Source organism: Lissotriton vulgaris, chromosome 1_1 (genome assembly GCF_964263255.1).
Source record: "Lissotriton vulgaris chromosome 1_1, aLisVul1.2, whole genome shotgun sequence".
NCBI lineage: Eukaryota > Metazoa > Chordata > Amphibia > Caudata > Salamandridae > Lissotriton > Lissotriton vulgaris.
In genome coordinates, this window is record NC_141685.1 from 221,040,657 (window position 1) to 221,063,328 (window position 22,672).

The 22,672-nt window shown below is 41.6% G+C and overlaps 1 long non-coding RNA gene across 1 annotated transcript in view; it reads left to right on the forward strand.

Annotated features, from left to right (window-relative positions):
• Positions 1–22,672, forward strand: part of LOC147740934 (uncharacterized) — a 305,323-nt gene that overhangs the window by 251,164 nt on the left and 31,487 nt on the right. The window lies entirely within an intron of this gene.

Here is a 22,672-nt window from a genome sequence, read left to right on the forward strand (position 1 = left end):
GAATGATGTAATATGTGACATCATCATCAGCATTGGATTGCGGATGCGCGAAATATATAGTTAGTGCAACTAACTATATGTGGAATTTCATTGGTTTTATATCAATGAAATGTCCAGCTAACTATATAGGAGGAATTTCAATGGTTTTTTATATGTTAATTCCTAACTATATAAGGCCTGAAACCTATGGTTTTTTCAGTGAATTTTCAATGTTTTTTAAATGCTAATTCCTAACTATATAAGGCCTAAAACCTATGGTTTTTTCAGTGAATATATATATATATATATATAATACTTATTTAAATATCGAAGCAAACCACATTCACTGGATGATGTCATCAGTGATGTCATTTGAGATGTCTTCAGTGATGTCATCAGTGATGTCACTGACCATGTCATGAATTATGTAATATGTGACATCATCAGCAGTGGATTGCGGGCGCGCGAGTTATGGTTAGTACAACTAACTATAATGGAGGAATTTCAATGGTTTTGAACAAATTAAATGTCCAGCTAATAATAACACCCCTAAAACCTATGGTTTTTTCAGTGAATTTCTAAGGTTTTTTAAATGCTAATTCCTAACTATAACATGTCTGAAACCTATGTTTTTTTCAGTGAATTTCAAAGGTTTTTTAAATGCTAATTCCTAATTATAATATATCTGAAACCTATGGTTTTTTCAGTGAATTTCAAAGATTTTATTATTAATTGTTATATTTATTTGCTTGATACTGATTTACTACATTTTGTAAACTATTTATTTTTAGATATTTTATTTTTTAAATTACATTATAATTACATTATACATTACATTACAAAATATACTTTCTCAGAATGAATTACTTTAGTTTAAATACCTTGCAAATAGGCTATAGACGTTTAAGTAGAGTAGTTGCAGTTGTTGCAATGGGCAACTCAATTTCAAACACAATGCAACATTGAGCTCAATGTGAATTTCTAGGTAAATGCAATTAGTTACTTTATGGATTACTTTTCTAACCACAGGACTGGATCCTAGATTCAGTCCTTGGATATCTCCTGTAAACAGTTGAGTAAAAGCATTTTGGTTACAGTAGTGATTTGCAAGGAATATTATTGTATTTTAAAAGTTGACACTTAGAATTTTTTTCACATAGAATCACCAATGTTATCGTATGGGAGGAAATTCACTTAGCAGGTAAGTAGTGTTATCGCTACTTTTTCTTACTCAGTGGTGGATCCTGGATCCAGCACTGGCGCATCTCCTGTAAACAGTTGAAAAATTGTGTTTAAGTAATACAGGCCATTTTTAAGGAATATTTATATTTTTTGAAAAAAGACACTTAGAAACTTTTCTGGTGAAAAGCAGACAATGGATTCCTATGGAAGGAAATATAAGTTACTGGTAGGTACGGTTAGAATTAATTTTCAGGGTCAGTGCTGGGCTAAAAGATGCAGCACTGGGTTCTCTCCTGATAACAGGTGCGTAAATTGGAATTTATTGATCGGCTGATTTTAGGTGAATATTTAAAAGTTCCAAAACTCCACACCAGTCAATGTTAGCCTATGGAAGGATATTCAAGTTACTGGTAAGTATGGTTAGAATTACTTTTCAGGATCCGTACTGGGCTCAAAGATGCATCACTGAGGTCTCTCCTGATAACAGGTGAGTATATTGGAATTCGTAGTACATCCAGTAAGCGCCACAGATCTCGTAGCAGAGAGATGGAAAAAGGGACACGGCCTGCACCACCTCTCTGCAAGGCAGTGCAGTGGCGCATCCTGGAAGCACCTGGTGTGCTAATTGGCCCCCATGGTCCCTCCGGTTTGAAGTGGAATTTTTTCCCCAACTTAAAACGTGCCACAGGGCGTGTTTGCACACATCACGTCAGGCCCTGTCCCCTCCCTTCACCACTGTGTAAACGCGCCCTGTCACTATTCTAAGTTGAGAGATTAAGTCCCTTTCAATCCTAAGGGTCCCTAGGGTCAAACTGGCCCACAAGGTACCTCCAGTAAGCGCCACAGAGCTGCATTGCAGAGAGGTGTAAAAATGGGAGTGGCCTCTGAACACATGTCTGCAACGCAGCTCCCTGGCGCATACTGGAGATACCTGTTTGGCTATTTGGCCCGCAGGGACCCTCAGTATTGAAAGATAATTAATTCCCCAACTTAAAACACGCCACAGGGCACGTTTGCACAGTGGCGAAGGAAGGGTGCATGGCCTAAGGTGATATGTCTGCAAACACACCCTGTGGTGCGTTTTAAGTTAGATAATTAATTCCTCTTCAATCCTGTGGGTCCCTGAAGGCCAACTAGCCCACCAGGTACCTCCAGTATGCGCCAGGAGGCTGCTTTGCAGAGAGGTGTTCAGAGGCCATGCCCCTTTTTACTACACTCTGCAACGCAGCTCTGTGGCGCTTACTGGAGGTATCTGGTGGGCTAGTTGGCCCCCAGGGACCCTCAGTATTGACAAGGAATTAATTCCCCAACCTAAACCGTGCCAGAGGGAGTGTTTGCACACATGTGAACTCAGGCCCCGCCCCCTCCCTTCACCACTGTGCAAACGCACCCCGTGGCGCGTTTTAAGTTGGGGGATTAACTCCCCTTTAAAACTGAGGGTCCCTGGGGTGGAACTAGCCCACCAGATACCTCCAGTAAGCGCCACAGAGCTGCATTGCAGAGAGGTGTAAAAAGGGGCGTGGCCTCAGAACAACTCTGTGAAACGCAGCTCCCTGGCGCATACTGGAGGAACCTGGTGGGCTAGTTGGCCCCCAGGGACCCCAGTATTCAAGGGGAATTTGTACCCCAGCTGCAAATGCACCAGAGGGCGCGTTTGCAGAGTGGTGCAATAAGGAGGCTTGGCTTCCGGCCCGATCCCGTTTTTTTAAATGTATTTTATTTTTTGAAGGGGGCTGTGTAGCCCCCCTTCTTTTTCAAATTTTTTGGCCTTGGGGACCCCATCCCCCAAGGCCTGCCCCCAATTTTTTTTTTACTATAAAAAAATTGGGAAGGGGGCCACCTGACCCCCCTCCTGAGGTCATAATCTGCCCCGGGGACCCCATCCCCAGGGGCATGGGCCTTTTTTAGTATTATTTTTTATTTGGAGGGAGGCTGCCTTTTCCCCCTCCTGTGGCCACTTTTGGCCCCGGGGACCCCATCCCCCGGGGCTGGCCCATGCCGTTGGAGACTGTGGGGAGGTCCCCAATTCCCCCATGGTCCCAGGTTTCCTGCTCTCTCTTCCAAATAGCAAACGACAGTGCTCCGGGGGTGGGCACCCCTGGCACTGCAGGAGCCGGCCCTGGGGGTGACGATCCCCAGGGCCTGTACAAGGCTCCAGGAGGGGGGCTGTGTGGCCCCCTCCCACATTTGTAGGAGGCCCTGGGGGTGGTGGTCAGGTGGTCCCAGAAGGATAATAACATATATAAACGTTATCCGCTAATAGAATTAGCATTTACAAAACCTTTGAAATTTATTGAGAAAAATATAGGTTTCACGCCTGATATATAGTTAGGAATTAGCATTTAAAAAACCTTGCAAATTCACTGAAAAAAAACATAGGTTTCAAGCCTTATATAGTTAGGAATTAGCATTTAAAACACCTTGCAATTTCACTTAAAAAACCATAGGTTTCAGGCCTCATATAGTTAGGAATTAGCATTTAAAAAATCTTGCAAATCCACTTAAAAAACCATAGGTTTCAGGCCTTATATAGTTAGGAATGAGCATTTAAAAAAACATTGAAATTGCTCCTATATAGTCAGTTGTACTAACTATATTTCGCGCACCAGCAATCCACTGCTGATGATGTCACATATTACATCATTCATGACATGGTCAGTGACATCACTGATGACATCACTGATGACATCTCAAATGACATCACTAACGACATCACTGTTGACATCTCATTTGACATCACTGATGACATCACTGATGACATCATCCAGTGACTGTGTGTTTCTGTAAAGTTTAAATATGATTTACATATTGAAGAATGAGTGGATGTATAAGTGGGGTCCCAAAACGTGTTTTCCACATGAAATTTTTCATTGAACCTTTAGCTACGGCTACAGCCCGAACGGCAAAACGGAATTGCACCAAATTTGGCAGAGAGGTAATCCTCGATTCCGACTTGTGCCTTTTGGTTATCTGGTGTCAATCTGTTCAGTAGTATTTGAGAAAATTGCGGCTAAAGTCATTTATATATCTATGGGCGCGTTGATCTGCATATTGTGCGAGGATTGGCATCGTAGGATAAGCACACCGTCCCGATCACGCGCTCATTGCTAATTGTCTATCAAGCAGTTGTAAACATTCGAAACCAGGAACTGTTGGCAGCCATTTTGTGCCTCGGTAGAAGCGAGGCTGAATAAGTCTGTGAAATATGTGTGCAAACCGCAAAAAGGGGGCAGGGTAGAAACACTTTGACCCCCTAGGCCTGCTCAGGGGGTCGCACAAGGACCCCTAGGGCAAAAATATATATATATATTTTTGTTTTAAATTGCGATTAAAAAAAACAAAGTGCGTGGTTTAAAGGTTATTTTTTCCCGGGGCGGCCAAATCCTGGGGGCATTAAAAAAAATAGTGTGGGGGCTCACAATCCCCGACACACTGCCCTGGGGAGCACCACCCACCGCAGCTCTAAGTTAATGTGTGCAGGGGGCTCACTGGCCCCCCCCTTCGTAGCCCTGGGGACCGCCATCCCCCAGGGCCAGCTCCTGAAGTGATCGGAGCTTATTTTTTATTTTCTGTAAAATTAGGAGTGTGTCAAATCAGAGTGGCTCCTGGTGTGGATGCATTGGATGCACGGTGTGTGACCTGTTGGGTACGCAACTCCATCGCGTGTGGTGCACGTATTGGCTGCATGACTTCTACGGCGTAGTGTGCGCGACTCAAAGCCAAAAACAAATAATATTTTTCAGATATACATCAAGCTTATGTGTTTAGTTGTTAGGTGGCTCTAAACAGAGCCCTTGTATTTATTGTGACATTTTAGAACCTATAAGTAAGTACCGATGCAGAGTCTAAAGTTCAAGAGGAAGACTCTGTTCCCTTCATCTGTAAAATGTACACCATCTCTCCTATAGATGCCTTGCATAATGAAACGCAGATTGTTGTGGTATATGGACTCCATTCTATAGTCTCAGAGAAAAGCTAAAATAGATTTATTCACATGTTTCCTAGCTTTCTCAATCTATGGACAAAATTGATTGGACCAGCTCCATTTCTGCCTTTGGCATATGTTAGAATAGACAAAGGCAGTTTGGGGGAAAAGTGACATAAATTCTCCAAAGGTGTCCTTCATAAACATTTCCAGACCTAGCCCAGTCAAAGTGCCTAGGTCATTGCCACCACAGTGCACAATTATGAATTCAGGGTGTTGGAGAGGCAAAAAGGATTTAAGCAATGGCATCAATTGGTGCCACTTTTACCCTCTCTGTCCAATCCATTTAATGTCTACATTTGGTAAACCTAGGTCTTTGTGATTTCCTTTGTGTTCTGCATACCTTTGGCTCCAGACAATATACCTGTGTCCCACAATCCACACTCTAAGCATCTTGAAAGGAGGTCTGGATGCAGATGGTCTCTATAAATGAAATGTCAGTTTGAAAACTAAGATTTTTCTAAAATGGTGGATAAGATGCAGTGTTAAAAAAAGAAAATAAATGTTTGGTTGTTTGAGAACATTCTACACAGAAAACTAAGGTGCATGTTTTGTTTTTTAAAAGCCTGATTCTTATTGGTTAACAAAAACTGATAGAAAAGAACGTTACATAAGATAAGTTGGTATATTGAAAAGTCAAGCACACTTGCTGTTTTGATTAGCAACATTGTGTGATGAACTTTTGACCTGTGTGCTCAGTTACGTGTTCCATGAAGTGTTTCTATGGTAACAGGCAGAAGGCAGAATGGGGGTAGGTTTCAAATGTATGTCACTTGGAAAGGATTGAAATGTCTAACCAATAAAAATATGTGTTTGGTTTTGAATTAATGTGGGAAGCAATGTGATTTGATGTGAAGGTGTATATGTGTTCAAAATGAGAGGGAAACTCTGCCATTCTATGGTTCTGATGAGAGGTATTGCAAACAGAGATTCTGGATAGGAAAATCTGCTGTATGACTGACATACTTCTTATTCTACAAAACAATTGGAAAGGTGAGTTATTAATTTATGAGGGAATGTATGTGGTGCATTTTGATTTTAATCAGAGTAATGTGTTTGTCCTGCTAAAGTGCAGGGATTTTTTTCTCTAGAGTTTTATTGAGAGTGTGTGTGCATTTAGAAAGCATTGCGAGATAAGCAATTGTTTATTGTATGTGTTTGCACACAGATAACTATGCTGTTCTAATGTTTTGGTAGAATTAGAAACCAGTTATGTTTTATGTATTTGGAAAATGAGTGAAGTTTCTACATTAAAATGCAGTACTTTTTCTATACTATGAAATGTGTTTTCGTAAAATAGAAGGGATAGAGTTGCTTGTGTAGAATCACACAATGAGTGTGTGCATTTAGGAATCACTCTGAGAGAAGCTTTTTGGTAGTTCATGTGTTTTCCGACATGTAATTGGTTAAAAACATATTGAGGCATATTAGAAAGAACCTCGTTAAAATTATCGCCGTTTTAGCGGCAGGAAACCGCCGCTAAAATGGCAATAATGGGTTTGCTAATATGCGTAATAGAATTACTATAGAAGTCCAGGTTAGATGTCCTGCACATCTAACCGGGGCTTCTATAGAAATTCTATTACGCATATTAGCAAACCCATTATCGCTGTTTTAGCAGCAGTTTCCTCCTGCTAAAATGGCGATAATTTTAACGAGGTTCTTGCTAATATGCCCCATTGTTATTTGTCTAGAATCACACCGTGAGTCTGTGCATTTAAGAATCACTCTGAGAGAAGCTTTTTGGTAGTTCATGTGTTTTCCGACATGTAATTGATTAAAAACATATTGGGGCATATTAGCAAGAACGTCGTTAAAATTATTGTTGTTTTAGCGGCAAGAAACTGGCGCTAAAACGGTGATAATGGGTTTGCTAATATGCATAATAGAATTCCTATGGAAGCCCAGGTTAGATGTCCTGCATATCTAAACTCTAAAACACTACCCTAGCACGACCCCCTACACTAATGAAATACTGTTACACTACCCTAAACCTTAAATCTACGTCACCACGACATCCTACACTACTGAAATACCACAACACTATCCTATAACAGTACCTCATTACGACTCCCTGCACTAGAGTAACAACACTGCACTACTGTAAATTCTAAATCTGTACTGTTGCAAAACCATAGTGACTGTTTATGTACCATGTAGAGATCTATTTAATAAAGTAAAAGTGAACCAATTATGAATTCACACAGTGTCTTTCCTTATAGTATTGTAATCATTTAGTAAATATGCATGTACTAATACAGTGCTTCAGGTTCTAGTGTTATGGAGTGCGTCAAACTACTATGCCTTATGTATGTAGTGCTTTTATCACCTTCACAGTTGTGTTTCAGGCCTACAGTTTTTTAGTCAGAATTTGTATGAAATGTGTTTGTAAAGTAATAAAAATCTATAATCATTTTAAGTTATTAATAAATATTTATGTTTATTTTTTACAGGTACTGTTTTTCATCATTAAAATAAAGTTATCATGCTGCAAAAAGAAAGGAGAAGAAAAAGTCAGAAAAAGGATACTTACTTGAAAAAACTCAACCTCAAGTATTGGAAGATAAACATAATGTGGCTAAAAAAATAAATCTTTCTGGTAAGACCACAAAGGACTTCATAAAAAATATTACTAGATTGAGAAAAAAAATACAGATGTGCACAGTAGTGAAAATGTTCCAAGCACAAACAAAATGCAAAGAATAGGAAAGGGAAAAAAGGCAATGTAAAAACAAAGGCTACAACTTATAGTAAAAGAAGAGAAAATCAATATAAAGAATTAAAACAGAGTTGTCCATAATTTACTAAAGGGCACAAAGAAATATAGAAACAGAACACAATTTTATAAAAAGAAGAAGCATATCGAATCCATTGTTGAAAAGACTTTTGAAGTAAAGAGGAAACTCTTCGTTTTGGTATTGAAGACAATTTGATCACTAAATATACCAATCCATTTAATGAAGGCCAAAAGTAAGAGGAAAAGTGTAATTAACAGAAGTAATTTTTATGATATTTTCTTAGGGCAATGAAAACACAGTTCAAGTTCTGATCCTTTTTTTAATGAAGAGAGTTATTTACAGAGCAATGATTTAATGAATGCAGTTGACACCGGTGGTAGAAGGCTAGAGATGGTTGTCCAATTGAGAAAGAGTTAAAGGTTCCTAGAAATGCAGAAGAAGTGATAGCTGATGAAGTTCTAGGCAGACGTCCTAAAGCCCCAGTGTACACTTGGGATTGTAGTAGTATTTGTAGTATACGACAAGAATCCATTGATAAATTACGTGATTTCTTACAAGCATATTGTAAAAAAAGTGTTAAACAAAAGATTAAGGTGTTGCAAGGACTAGACCCTTGCAGAGTGAAAAAACATACTGGTTTGCAAGGTCATTCTCTGACTTGTCTTTCTTAGAAAGTATGTCAAAGTGTTTTTCACCATTTCAGGATGTTGGCAGTACCTCATACTCTAATGCGGAAGTTAGTGGGAAGATTGTATTATGCAAAAAGTCCAGCAGTAAAGTTAAATGAGTTGAACAGTGCTGTTTTGCGAGGGTCAGTGTCAGATGTAAAAAAGGTTTGTGATGATATTATGGGGCCTATTACGATAGAGGATTTTCCGCATCCTCAGGGCCGGCGGAAGCCACCGCCGGCCCGGAGGATGCGGAAAATCCTCTGCGGACCCACCAAAGACCCACCGCCACATTAGGATGGATGGTGGGTCCTGGTTTCCGTCCACCGCTTTTCCGCCGCGGTTGGCTTACAACAGCGGCGGAAAAGCTCTAATATGGTGCCGGTGTCTCTCAGACACCGTCAGCCATATTAGGATGGGCTGTGTAAAATGCTTTTCCGCGACGGATTTTCCGCCGTGGAAAAGCATGTGTAACTTCACTGCGGGGGCTCGTTGCAGGCCCCCTGGGTGAAGGGGGTTGGGGGTGCACATGGGGGGTACCTATGGTACCTCCCTGCACTTTTATGCAGAAATCGTCAGGCACCGCACGGTGCCTGACGCTTTCTGCATACAAATGCAATGTATGCATTGTTACCATTGCGGTGGATGCAGCTTGAAGCCGCACCTGCCGCAATGGTAAAAATAGAGGATGTGACTGCCAGGGTGGCGGTCACATCCTAATTGCACAGGAGGGAACTCCGCAGTTCCCTCCTACTCTATGGTGGCGGACGGACTCAGGTCCAGAAGAAGAGAGTGAAGAAACTCAGACATTAATAGAAGAAAATGTTGTAGAGAATGTTGAGCATAGTTGTACAAAAAAAATTGAAAATGAAATTACAAAGTTTCAGGTGATTTCAGGTGAAAGGCCAAATTTTTCTTGTATTTGTTGTCGCCGAACTCACTATAAAAATCAGACTAGGAGTGTTGATCGGTATTTAAAAAGTGAAAAAGAAAATAATGATACATGGAAGGAATTTGCAACTTATTTGTTGGCAGAGAATTGTTTTGATTTGGGTTCTGATCAGCGTAAATATTGTTATAGAAAATTAGATGAGAATAAAATGCCCGCAAGAGCTGTTCATAATAATCTAGAGTTAGTTGCTATTCCTCCAGAATTGACAGATTTTAACACCTATGAGTCTATTATCATTCAATGTGTGCACCCGTTTCAGGCTATTGTTCGTATGGAGCCTAAAACAGATAAATTGCCTCCTTCAGATTTACAAAGTGGATTAAAAGGAAGAGTTGTGTATTTACCGTTAGATTTAAAGAAAAATATTGAAACTATTGGTGTAGACAGTGTAGAAAGTGAACCATTAGTTATTCTTGTTAATGGTGTGCTGACTAAGAATAAAACAATCAGGCAGGAGTTAGTGGATGTTAAGTAACTGTAAAAGGCAACATTGTATTTGATAAAAAACAATACACACTATAAGAATGTTTATATGGGAGAAGAATAGTTTTAGCAGAAGATACTGAAACGTCAAGTGGACAAATTGAAAAAGTGGATATGTTAAGATGTGAAGAAATCTATGAACATTTCAGAGTGCATCCACTTCATTCAAAAGTAGTGATGGGAAACACTATTGAATTGTTTCAAATGAAAAAAGCAAAAGGAACTCCCATGAGTGTATGCGAAGAGAGCTTGGAAGCTCGTTGTTTTCCACAGTTATTCACAACGGGAAACGGAGGACGATATGATGAACGCCCTGTGCAGATTCCTGCATCTGAATATCGGACAACTAGATTATATGCAGAAGATCCAAGATTTCGACAATGTATCCCTTATATATTTCATCTTTTGTTTGAAAGTGACTTGTCTGGACTTTCATATGCAGTCCATCATTGTCTAAAAAGTGGAATACATCTGCAAAATGTATCTGCGAAAGATTTTATGGATAAAGTGCACCAGAGAGATGATCATCTAGAATCTTAGCTTATTAATGTGATGGCATGTCAGCGTGGCACTAATGAATATTGGTACCGTTGTCATGGAGAACTGAAATGTATGCTACGGTATTCAGGAACTCCAACATGGTTCCTTACCCTGAGATGTGCTGAGTACGCTTGGGATGATTTACTAGAATTTTTTCCAGAGGCAAATTCTAATATAAAAAATATTGAATACAAGACACCTGGAGAATTGTGCTCTTTGGATCCTGTTAATGTATGCAGGTATTTCAATCATAGATTCGAGGCTATGATGTCTTTTATCTGCAATAAAAAAAATGCTCCTCTTGGAGAAGTTGTGGATTTCCTTTGGAGAAAGGAGTATCAAGCAAGAGGTGCTCCTCATATTCATATGCTTTTATGGATTAAGGATGCTCCCAAATTTGTAACAGATGCGGATGATACTGTTTTAGAGTTTTATTGAACAATATGCAACATGTGATGTACCCAAAAGCACCGAAGAAAACAACTTAAGAGCACAAGTGTTACGATTCCAAAGCCATTGATGTGGAAAATACTGTTGACGAAAGTACAAATCTAAGGACAAGTTCTACACCAAATGTCGTTTTGGATTTCCACGTCCTGTAATATTATAAGGAAGAGTAAACAGTTTATGTCATCTTTGCGACATACTATTACAAGAAAGTCTCCAAAAATACCTACAACTTAAGAGGAAATGAATAGTCAAAATATATAAATGATTACAACCCAGTTATTTTGTCCATGTGGAATGCCAAAATGGATATTCAATATGTTGCGCACAATTCCATTGCTGTTGCTCGATATGTAACATCTTACATTAAAAAATCAGAAAAGACGGAATTGAAGGAAATGTGGGAAGGCATTTCTCACGAGAAGACTCTAAGTAAGAAATTATACAGTTTCAGTTTGAAGATGTTATCCCATCCAGGAATTGGAGCATATGAATGCTCAGATCAGTTATCATCTGCAAGTCTATACTCCAAATCTACAAGAATACTTTATGTGAGTCTAGGTCTTGCAGCAATTCGAAATCGAGTAATGAAATCTGTACAAGAAATTAAATATTTAACAGCAAAAGATCCAGAAAGTACAGATATTTTGAAAACGAATATGTTGGACACATATTACCCAAACAGAAGTCATCATATTGAGAACATGTGTCTCTATGAAGTGCTGTTCAAACTGAAAACCAACAATCTCTTCAACAGTGCTTGCATTCACATTATCTTATTTTTTTCCCTTCTATACACTTTCAGTACAGATATTGTCATGCCTTCTTTTTCGAGCAACCACACACTTTTCAAATACAGGATATTGAGCTAAATTAGTTAATGGAGCAATGGGCAAAGTTGTAGATTTTGTTAATTATCAAAATAAAGATGGTATTGAATTCTTAAAGATTACATTTGATCAGATTGAAGAAGTGAAACAAATTGGTTGTTGTTTAGTTCGTTTTTTGCTTGTTAAAGATTTATATGTTCGTAGATAACAGTTTTCATTTTCTCTAGCATATGCAGTGACTATTCATAAATCTCAAGGTTTAAGTGTTGACAGTGCTTTGGTGAACATTGGAAATACTGTGTTTAAAGAGGGTATGGCACATGTTGCTTTGTCTCGAGTCAGAACATTATCTGGTTTGTTTTTGATTGATTTTGATGATACTAAGATTACTGCAGATGCCAACTGTGTCAAAGAGTACAATAGGTTAAGAAGAACACATACTCCTAAATTAGCTCAATATCCTGTATTTGAAAAGCCTGTGGTTGCTCGAAAAAGAAGGCATGACAATATCTGTACTGAAGGTGTATAGAAGGGAAAAAAAAAGATAATGCTGAGATTGCAAGCAAAAAGAAAAAGGACACTGTTGAAGAGATTGTTGGTTTTCAATTTGAAAATAGTACTGGTGTCAACTGCTATGCTAATGTAGTGGTCAATGTTGTTTTTTTTCTTGAAGGTTTGCAACAGCAAATGATGGAGAATCGTGAAAAAAGATTTTGTTGCTCGTTACATTCTGTTCATAAAAAATTGAGAACAGATCAAAGTAAAATACAAAGTGTTTCTGATGTTTGCAATCTTTTGGATGTATGTTCTGGTTTTACACAATTTACACAAAATATCCAACAAGATGCTCAGGAGTTTCTAATGTATATGCTTACAGTATTGGAAAATGAAGGTGTAGACATAGAGAATATTTTTGGCCTTTTTTATATTTGAAATTACCGGACTGTAATTTTGGGGCCGATTATGATCGCGGACGGACTTGTGTCCGTCCGCGATCATTGAGGAGGAGGGGACGTCCGCATGGGCTGCGGAGTCCCCTCCTGTGCGATTAGGATGTGACCGCCACCCCGGCGGTCACATCCTCTATTTTTAACATTGCCGCGGGTGCAGCTTCAATCTGCACCCGCGGCAATGTTAAAAATGCATGCATTGCATTTGCATGCAGAAAGAGGCAGGCACCGCGCGGTGCCTGCCGCTTTCTGCATGCAAATGCAGGAGGGGTACCTATGCTACCCCCCATGTGCACCCCCCACCCCCCCTTCAACTAGGGGGCCCGCTACGGGCCCCCTAGGTGAAGATCCGTATGCTTTTCCACGGCGGAAAACCCGCCACGGAAAAGCACTTTTAAAATCCCATCCTGATATGGCGGACGGTGTCTGAGAGACACCGTCACCATATCAGAGCTTTTCCGCCGCGGTTGTAAGCCAGCCGCGGCGGAAAAGCTGTGGACGGAAACCAGGACCCACCAGCCATCCTAATGTGGTGGTGGGTCCTTGGTCAGTCCGCTGCGGTTTTTCCGCATCCTCGGGGCCGGCGGTGGCTTCCGCCGGCCCCGGGGATGCGGAAAAACCGCAATCCTAATGACCCCCTTAGTGTCTTTCAGTAAATTAGTTAAAGCTGCAAACCAAAACATGGAGTGTAGCCAATGCAAATGTTATCAACATTATTTATCCAAAGATATGGAAAATATATAATTTTAATGATGCAACGTTGTACAGCTGACGGAAGAAAATTGGATACTTTAATAAAACATTTTGTAGCTACACAACTATCAATATCAGGAAGGACTTTTGTAGCAGTAGCAATAATTTTCCACGATGGTCCTTCAATAACATCTGGACATTACACTGCCTATTTGAAAAGTGGGAAAGGCTGGAGTCTTTGTAATGATGCTGAGTTGGTTTTCAAACAACGTTTGCCTTTCGAATTACCAAATTCCTACCGAATATTTTTAAAGCCAAAGTTTTAGAAAGATTATTCAGCCCCTGAGGAATTTATTGTTATCATTTCATAGGATTACCATTGGACAATTTACATATAAATGACTGCAAAAATACAATTAGGCCTCAAGGAAATGTATTTCTTTGAATTATGGACTTTTTGTTGCACATTGTCTCAGTGTATAATTCTAACCAGCATTATTTATGGTGTTTATAAATTTAAGTTATAACATTTTCTTAGCAGTAATCATTTTATATACGTGTGATTTGTATTATCTAGTATTTTAGTATAGATAGAATATATATATTTTTTTAAACAATCAAATTGGGGTTTTTTTTTCCGGTTGTTATGTGATGAGTACTATTAAAATCACTATTTCTAGTGAAATTCAGTTTATACTGAGAACAGCAAAAAAGGCAAAGAAATTACTTTGTAAAATGTTAAAATTATGTTTGTGCTATTAAAAATGAATTATTACATGTTATAACTATTTTTTCTTTTCTTTTTCAGGTCTTAATTTTAAGTTATCAAATTTAGCACCATTTAGATTATAAAAAACAAGTGAATAAAATGTATACCGTTTTCTACGTGTATTACTGTTGAAGTAAGTTTTAGTAAGTCTTAAAAAGCATAATGGACCGTTGTTTCAGTTGAAGTTAAGGAACATGGATGGCGTAGATTTGTGCCAGAAAATTGCAATGCAGACAGGTATAAAATAAGGGACAGCATCAGAACACCTGTCTCCAAGATACATGTTATAGTACAGAATAGACTGATATGTTTTTTTTGCACATCTTGATAATTTCATAATTAAAAGAAATGAAACTCTTCAACTTCAACCACATCAGTCAGTGTTTTCGCACATATCATATTAGGTCGCATCCCTTCTCTTCAGTAGTATATAAAAATGTCCTATCAGTTCCCTAAAACGTTGGTAGTTGTAAATGTATCTTGTTCTCTGTTATCAGTACATAAATGTACTCCTATAATAGCAATTGGCCTGGCCATTAACTCTCTTTCTTATTTATAAGGTGAGGAAAATGCATTCTGTATACCTTTTCTTTTCCATGTTAATATAATCTCATCATACACAGTACTTTGTGTTCAGAAGGTGTTCTATAGGTTTTGCTGTGCGTGTTGGCACAGAACACTCATAGAACAAGACACATCACAAGATTTATCATAAATCATAAATCTGGGAATGTTTGTGAATGCTACGCCATCCTCTTATTGGTGTAGCAAGGCACAACGAGGAAAATTGTTTTCAATTCTCCTCATTTCTTCACTTTCAATATATGCTGTAATGCACACCATATATTGAAGGAGAAAAATGCCTTTACTGATTGTTTTTGTGGAGGAAGGTGTCCCTTCCTGCACTAAAACAATCTCTGCATGACAGACATCTTTGCACCATGGTGCAAGGGTGCCTATGTCACCACATGGCTGCAGTTTGTTCAGCTGTGCAGAGGGAAGCACAGAGTTGCAACATATTTATGTACATATGTTACATCCCTGTGCTTCGGAAGTACTACAGCATGCTGCAGTTGAACAGTTTACAGTGTCATGCTGCTGCACTTCCTTATAATTCTGCACTTATGCATTCAACGCACATCACAAATGTATTCTTACAGTCAATTATGAACTACACATACATTCATCTAAACTTTCACATACTAGTTTAGTTCTTTCTTTAACCAGAGTAGTTAGTTCTGAAAAGAACTTTTTTTTCTTTTTGTTGTTTTGTATTTTTTTTTCTGTTTTTTTAAACGATTTTGTATTTTTTTTTAAAACAGGGGTAAAAATGAGAACTGCGAAAAGAGGACTAAAAACTGGGAGGAGAGGAGAAAAGAAATCTAAAAATGGTGGTGGTCAACAGCTCGACACACCAGATCCACCAACTGTTTTCCATATGCTATCAGCCGTCCACATTTTATACATGTCATACTAAGTTTCCCGAGTTGGGGACGAATCTCAGGCTGTGCGGTAGAGGTTGACGGTGTTGCTCCACTGGTACTTGGTCCTTCTGATGAAGCAGGAGGAGCCTTTCTTAATCTCCTTAACTCCTCCCTTGCAAAGTTGAACGGATGCTTGATCTGCAAGTGCTTCCGCATACTTGCAGTTCCGCAGGAGGACTTTTTGTTGGGGTCTCCTATTGAAAGCACAGCGCTGCATATGCTGCAAGTAACTTTTGTTGCATTCACCTTTTTTAAGCTAGGTGGAAAGGTGAAACATTTCCAGACAATGCTGGTATATTTCTCCTTTGGTGCAGGTTCAGGAACAAATTCCTGCTCTGTTGAGCTGTCAGAATCAGAGGATGGTGGTGCATTAGTAGCCATGGTATCTTTCAGTATATCTCTTCTCCAACAACAAAAGAATAAAAGATTGGAGCTCTTTCCCTTGAGAAAGTTCTAAGAAGAGTCCTTCAATAGTTCGAATAGGAAGTGTAATGAACCAATCAATTCTCTTTCTTTCTGGTCACATGGGGTATGCGTAGGGTGCGCGCAGTCAGCATTCACTATGATCGCACCCTGTCCGCAACGTGCTCGCACCCAGTGTGACTTTGCGCATTAAAAAGTGATATACTTTTTAAGAAAGTGAAAGAATATTATTTTTATTATAACCTTAGATAATCTCTTGTCTTAATATTTATAGTTTTTAATATAGTTTTTTAACGAAAAAAAATTGCGGAAGTCGCGCAGTAACTGCGACCAATATGCATATGACGTCAGACGCTACAGCGCGTCCGTCACGTCACGTAGTACGTACATCTTGCGTATGCGCCCGGAGTCGCGCACAAGTCTCATAGCAACCGCATTGGAATAGTCGTACCCAACACACACCCAGCGCGGATCCTAGACAACCGTAAAATGGCAGACCCATTTCACGCAGTGAACGAGCCGGATGCTCTTAGGGTGCGCGACTCCCCAAAAAAAGGAAAAAAATAATAGAAAGTAATTTAAGTATATTATGAACAATTTAAAATAATGATAACAATATATATATTTATGTAAAAAAATTATAAAAAAATATGAGAAATGTAATTTAAAAAATAAAATATCAAAAAATAAAAAGATTAAAAAAAATTGTTACAAAATATTTTTAAAAAACAATAAATACATTTTAAAATTATCATTTAACAAACCTCCGAAATTCACTAACAAATCTATAGGTTTCAGGCATGTTATAGTTAGAAAATAGCATTTAAAAAGCCTTTGAAATTCACTGAAAAAAATATAGGCTTCAGACAAGTTATTGTTAGGAATTAGCATTCAAATAACCTTGGAAATTCACTGAAAAAACATAGGTTTCATCCCTGTGACAAACTGATACACCTCATCATAGAGTAGCATAAACTTTCAACACTCATTATAAAATATAAAGTAATATATTTGAAGCCATTGACACATCAATACAAGTTTCTAAAAACCCACTCAATGATTCCTACATCTACACACAGATCTAAACACTTACCTATAGATTCACTCATACATGCTAACAAAGATTAATAGAACACTATAAAATATACTTATACACCTACATCAACATTACACGCCAGCACACATCCTATTCACTTATTAGGACATCCTACTCATTTATGCAAGCAATTGATCATACTTATATTTATTAAGCTACAACCTTACACAAAGACCACTTTATTTATTAATATAGATAGTAACACATATTTAGAGTGTTATAAAATCACTATTACAAGTATACAGTTATCCATATGTCACTCATATATCACTGAGTCTTATGTATACTTATTTATATTCAACAACTGTCACATACACTACTTTTTATATTTCTAGATTGTTGAACATGTATCATTGAGAAATATATTTACTCATCACCACACCAATAAAGAGATTCACTCACCCAAACAACTGTTTCCACATAGTCTTAACATCATATACCTACTAAACTAACTATTTACTTATCTTTCAACAGTCACACACATCCCTCCCACACACATTTATTCACTATCCTAGACAAATACTCACTTAACTAATTAATAACTAATGTAGACTTTCACATAGCTAGTAACCAACGTATGTAGTAGTTTACACAACAAGAGATAGAGTAATATAGGTATTCACACAGTTTAATCACTATCCCATGTATTTAGTGAGACACTTTAAATTTGACAGGTACACAGTCAATTACAGTGCTACTAAATCCTCCATCCAGACACTTATACATCCACTCAGCCTTCAATACAGATACCTATATATAAAATATTTATTTAAATATTGAAGCAAACCACATTCACTGGATGTCTTCAATGATGTCATTAGTGATGTCATTTGAGATGTCATCAGTGATGTCACTGACCATGTCATGAATGATGTAATATGTGACATCATCAATCAATCAATCAATCACAAAAATTTGTATAGCGTGCTCTCTCACCTGTAAGGGTCTCAAGGCGCTGGGGGGGGGGGGGATCCTTGGTCAGCCGTAGGTGAGTGGGGAGGGAGTTCCATGTCTTGGCTGCCAGGTGGGAGAAGGATCTTCCTCCGACGGTGGATTTCCCAATTCTTGGGACGGAGGCGAGGGCGAGGCTGGTGGATCAGAGCTGGCGGGTAGGTGTGTAGAAGGTGAGGCGGCTGTTGAGGTACTTCGGGCCTATGTCGTGGAGAGCCTTGTGTGCGTGGGTGAGGAGTCTGAACAAAATCCTCTTGTTGACGGGGAGCCAGTGCAGGTCTTTCAGGTGGGCAGAGATGTGGCTGCGGCGTGGGATGTCCAGGATGAGTCGTGCTGATGCGTTCTGGATGCACTGGAGTCTCTTCTGGAGTTTGGCTGTGGTTCCAGCGTAGAGGGTGTTCCCGTAGTCCAGACGGCTGGTGACGAGGGCCTGGGTGACCTACTTCCTGGTTTCGGTGGGGATCCATCGGAAGATCTTTCAGAGCATGCTTGGTCATCGTGAGGGAGGAGTCCAGGATGACGCCCAGGTTGCGTGTGTGGTCCGTTGGTTTGGGTGCGCTGCCCAGGGCAGGGGGCCACCAGGAGTCGTCCCAGGCAGAGGGGGATGCTCCGAGGATGAGGACTTCCGTCTTGTCTGAGTTCAGTTTCAGACGGCTAATCTTCATCCATTCCGCGACGTCTTTCATTCCTTCCTGGAAGTTGGCTTTGGCAGTGGCGGGGTCGTTGGTGAGGGAGAGGATCAGCTGGGTGTCGTTGGCGTAGGAGATGATGTTGAGGTTGTGTTGGCGGGCGATGGCCGCGAGGGGGCTCATGTAGATGTTGAAAAGGGTGGGGCTGAATGAGGATCCTTGCGGGATGCCGCAGATGACTTCGGTGGCTGCGGAGCGGAACGGTGGGAGGCGGACTCTCTGGGTTCTTCAGGCGAGGAACGAGATGATAAACTCCTGGGCCGCTCCTTGGATTCCGGTGTTGCTGAGGCGCTGTATCAGGGTGCGGAGGCAGACAGTGTCGAAGGCTGCTGAGATGTCCAGGAGGATGAGGGAAGCCGTTTTCCTGTTGTCGAGCAGGGATCTGATTTCGTCGGTGGCTGCGATGAGGGCGTTATCAGTGCTGTGGTTTGCTCGGAAGTCGAACTGTGTGGGGTCGAGGGATCCGTTGGTCTCGAGGAAGGCGGAGAGTTGTCTGTTGACAGTCTTCTCAATGACTTTGGCTGGAAAGGGGAGGAGCGAGATGGGGCGTAAAATCTTCAGGTCCGTGGGGTCCGCGGTGGGTTTCTTGAGGAAAACGCTCAGCTCAGCATGTTTCCAGCTCTCCGGGAAGGTGGCGGATGCGAAGGAGCTGTTGATGATGTTCCGGAGTTGGGGTGCGATGATGGAGTCAGCTTGGTTGAAGATGTGGTGTGGGCAGGGGTTGATGGGGGAGCCGGAGTGGATGGTGTTCATCATGCGGGCGGTGTCTTCGGTGCTGACAGGGGTCCAGGTGCAGAGGGTGGTGGTTGGCGGCGCTGGTTTGGTGGCTGGGTGCGTGGTTTGTGCGCTGAACCTGTTGTGAATGTCGGCGATCTTGCAGTGGAGGACGAGGCGAGGGAGTCGCAGAGGTCTTGCGAGGGAGTGATGTCGGTGTTGCAGGCGCAGGGATTTGAGAGCTCTTTGACGATGTTGAAGAGCTCCTTGCTGTTGTGGGTGTTGTTGTCCAGTCTTTCTTTGAATGCTGTCTTCTTGGTGCTTCCGATCAGCTAGTGGTGTTTGCGGGTGGCGTTCTTGAGGGCGGTCATGTTCGCTGCTGTCTGGTCGTGGCGCCAGGCTTTCTCGAGGGTGCAGCAGGTTTTCTTGGATTTTTTGAGCTTGAGGGTAAACCACGAGGCTTTCCTGATGCTGGGTCTGCTGGGAGGATTCTTCAGTGGTGCGAGTTTGTCAGCGCAGTTGGTGAGCCACTGTGTGAGGTTGCAGGCTGCTTCGTTGGGATCCGTCGTGTCGGTGGGCCGGTTCTGTCTGAGGGCGGTGGTGAGCTGGTCGGCAGTGATCTTGCTCCAGCTTCTGCGGGGAACCTGTTGCGGGTGGTGGTGGGTGGTGGTTCTCCTAAAGTTGAAGTGGACGCAGCTGTGGTCTGTCCAGTGTAGTCTGGTGGAGTGCCTGAAGGAGATGTGCTTGCTGGAGGAGAAGACGGGGTCAAGCGTATGTCTGGCGTAGTGGGTGGGGGTGTTCACCAGTTGGTTGAGTCCGAGGTTGGCAAGGTTGTCCAGCAGGGCGGTGGAGTTGCAGTCCTTGTTGTTCTCCAGGTGGAAGTTGAGGTCCCCTAGGAGGATGTAGTCTGTGGAGGTGAGGGCGTGTGGGCTGGTGAAGTCTGCGATGGCTCCGCTGAATTGTGTGCGTGGTCCCGGAGGTCTGTAGATGAGGGTGTCTCTGAGGGTGGTCTTGGGGTCGGTGTGTATCTGGAAGTGGTGGAGGTGCTCGGCGGCGGTGAGGGTGTCGTCGGAGTTAGTCGTGATGCGGTTGGTGTTCCTGTGGACAATGGCGATGAATCCTCCTGTTTGGTTGACGCGGTCCCTCCGGATGATCTTGTAGCCCTCCGGGATGGCTATGGCGATGTCGGGGGCTGAGGATGCGTTCATCCAGGTTTCTGTGAGGAAGGCGACGTCTGGTGATGTGGAGTCGAGGAGGTTCCAGAGTTCAACAGCGTGCATGTGGACAGAGCAGGTGTTGAGCAGGATGCTCTTGAGGTGGTTGTTGCAGGCGCTCGGCTTGGCGGGTGCAGTGCAGATTTGGAGGCAGGTGAAATGGCAGGTGAAGGGTCCGTGGGTGCGTTTCGGGGTGGCTCGGTAGCAGGTGGGGTTCCGGCCGACATTGAGTGCGCGGAGGGTGGTGGCGTCGTATGTTCGTCGGGTGTGCTGGCATCGGTGAGGACCAGGGGTTTTGGCGCTGGGCGCGGTCCAGGCGCGGACGGGCGCAGACGGGCTTGCCTTTGGCGCGCCTTCGGCACACAATCGGCGCGCCCACTGCGCGTGTCCGCTGCGCGTACGCGTGGGTTCCGCCATAAGTGGCAAAGGGGGAGGGAGGAGCAGCTGGGAGGCGGGAGCAGGGTGGCGAATGGGAAGGGGAGTGGTGTACAGAAGAAAAAGGGGGCGGGCCATGGGGGAGCAGCGGCAGGGAGCGGGGAGCGGGGTGGAACAGCGGGAAAAAGGCGGCAGACGAGCACAAAAATTAAAAAGAAATCAGGGGCACAACAGTGAACGAGCAATACAAAATACTGGCACAACAGTGAAAGCAATACAATTACTGGCGCAGAGAAATGGGAAAACAGTAAAAATACAGGACTTTCAACCACCGGGGCAGCGGCGGCAGCAAAGGGAGACCGGGCGCACTCAGGGGGGGCCACGCGGCCGGTGGAGCGACCGGCCCTGAAGAGGTCAGGTCAGGTCACATCATCATCAGTGGATTGCAGGCGCGCGAGTTATAGTTAGTACAACTAACTATAACAGGGGAATTTCAATGGTTTTATACAGTTACCACTCAAGGGGGCTTCCAGGCAACAAAAAGAGAAACGGTCAACTTGAATATGCTGATTCTGCTTGCTGTGATGGCGTTTATTTTTTCATTTCAAAGTGCAACTCAGGCATGACGCGTTTCAGCCAATGCAGTGGCCTTGATCATATATAGATATATATACCAATAACATAAAATATATTCTATTATAAATTAAAACATTAAACTATTTAAAATATTTAAACTTGAATTTCCCACTAAAGTCAGTGCAACAGTAGGGAAAGAGTTGGATAGCGCAGAGGTAAAAATTAATATTCCAACTCCAGTGAGTGAAACAGTAGGGAAAGTGTTGGATAGCGGAGGGATTACATTTTCTATTCCCACTACAGTGAGTGAAACAGTAGGGAAAGTGTTGGATGGCAGAGGGGTAACATTTAGTATTCCAACTCCAGTGAGTGTAACAGTAGGGAAAGTGTTGGATCGCGGAGGGGTAAAAATTACTATTCCCACTCCAATGAGTGTAACAGTAGGTAAAGTGTTGGATAGCGGAGGGGTAAAAATGACTATTCCCACTCCAGTGAATGTACCAGTAGGGAAAGTGTTGAATAGCGGAGGGGTAAACATTATTATTCCCTCTCCAATGAGTGCAACAGTAGGGAAAGTGTTGGATAGCGGAGAGGTAAAAAATACTATTCACACTCTAGTGGGTGGAACAGTAGAGAAAGTGTTGGATAGCGGAGGAATTAAATATACTATTCCAACCACAGTCAGTGCAACAGTAGGGAAAGTGTTAGATAGCGGAGGAGTAAAAATTACTATTTTGATTCCAATTAGTGCAACACTAGGGAAAGTGTTGGACAGCGGTCATGTATTAATTACTATTCACACTCCAATCAGTGCAAAAGTAAGGAAAGTGTTGGATATCGGATGGGTAAATATTAGTATCCCTACTCCAGTGAGTGTAACAGTAAGGAAAGAGTTGAATAGCAGAGGGTTAGAAATTAATATTCCCACTTCAAT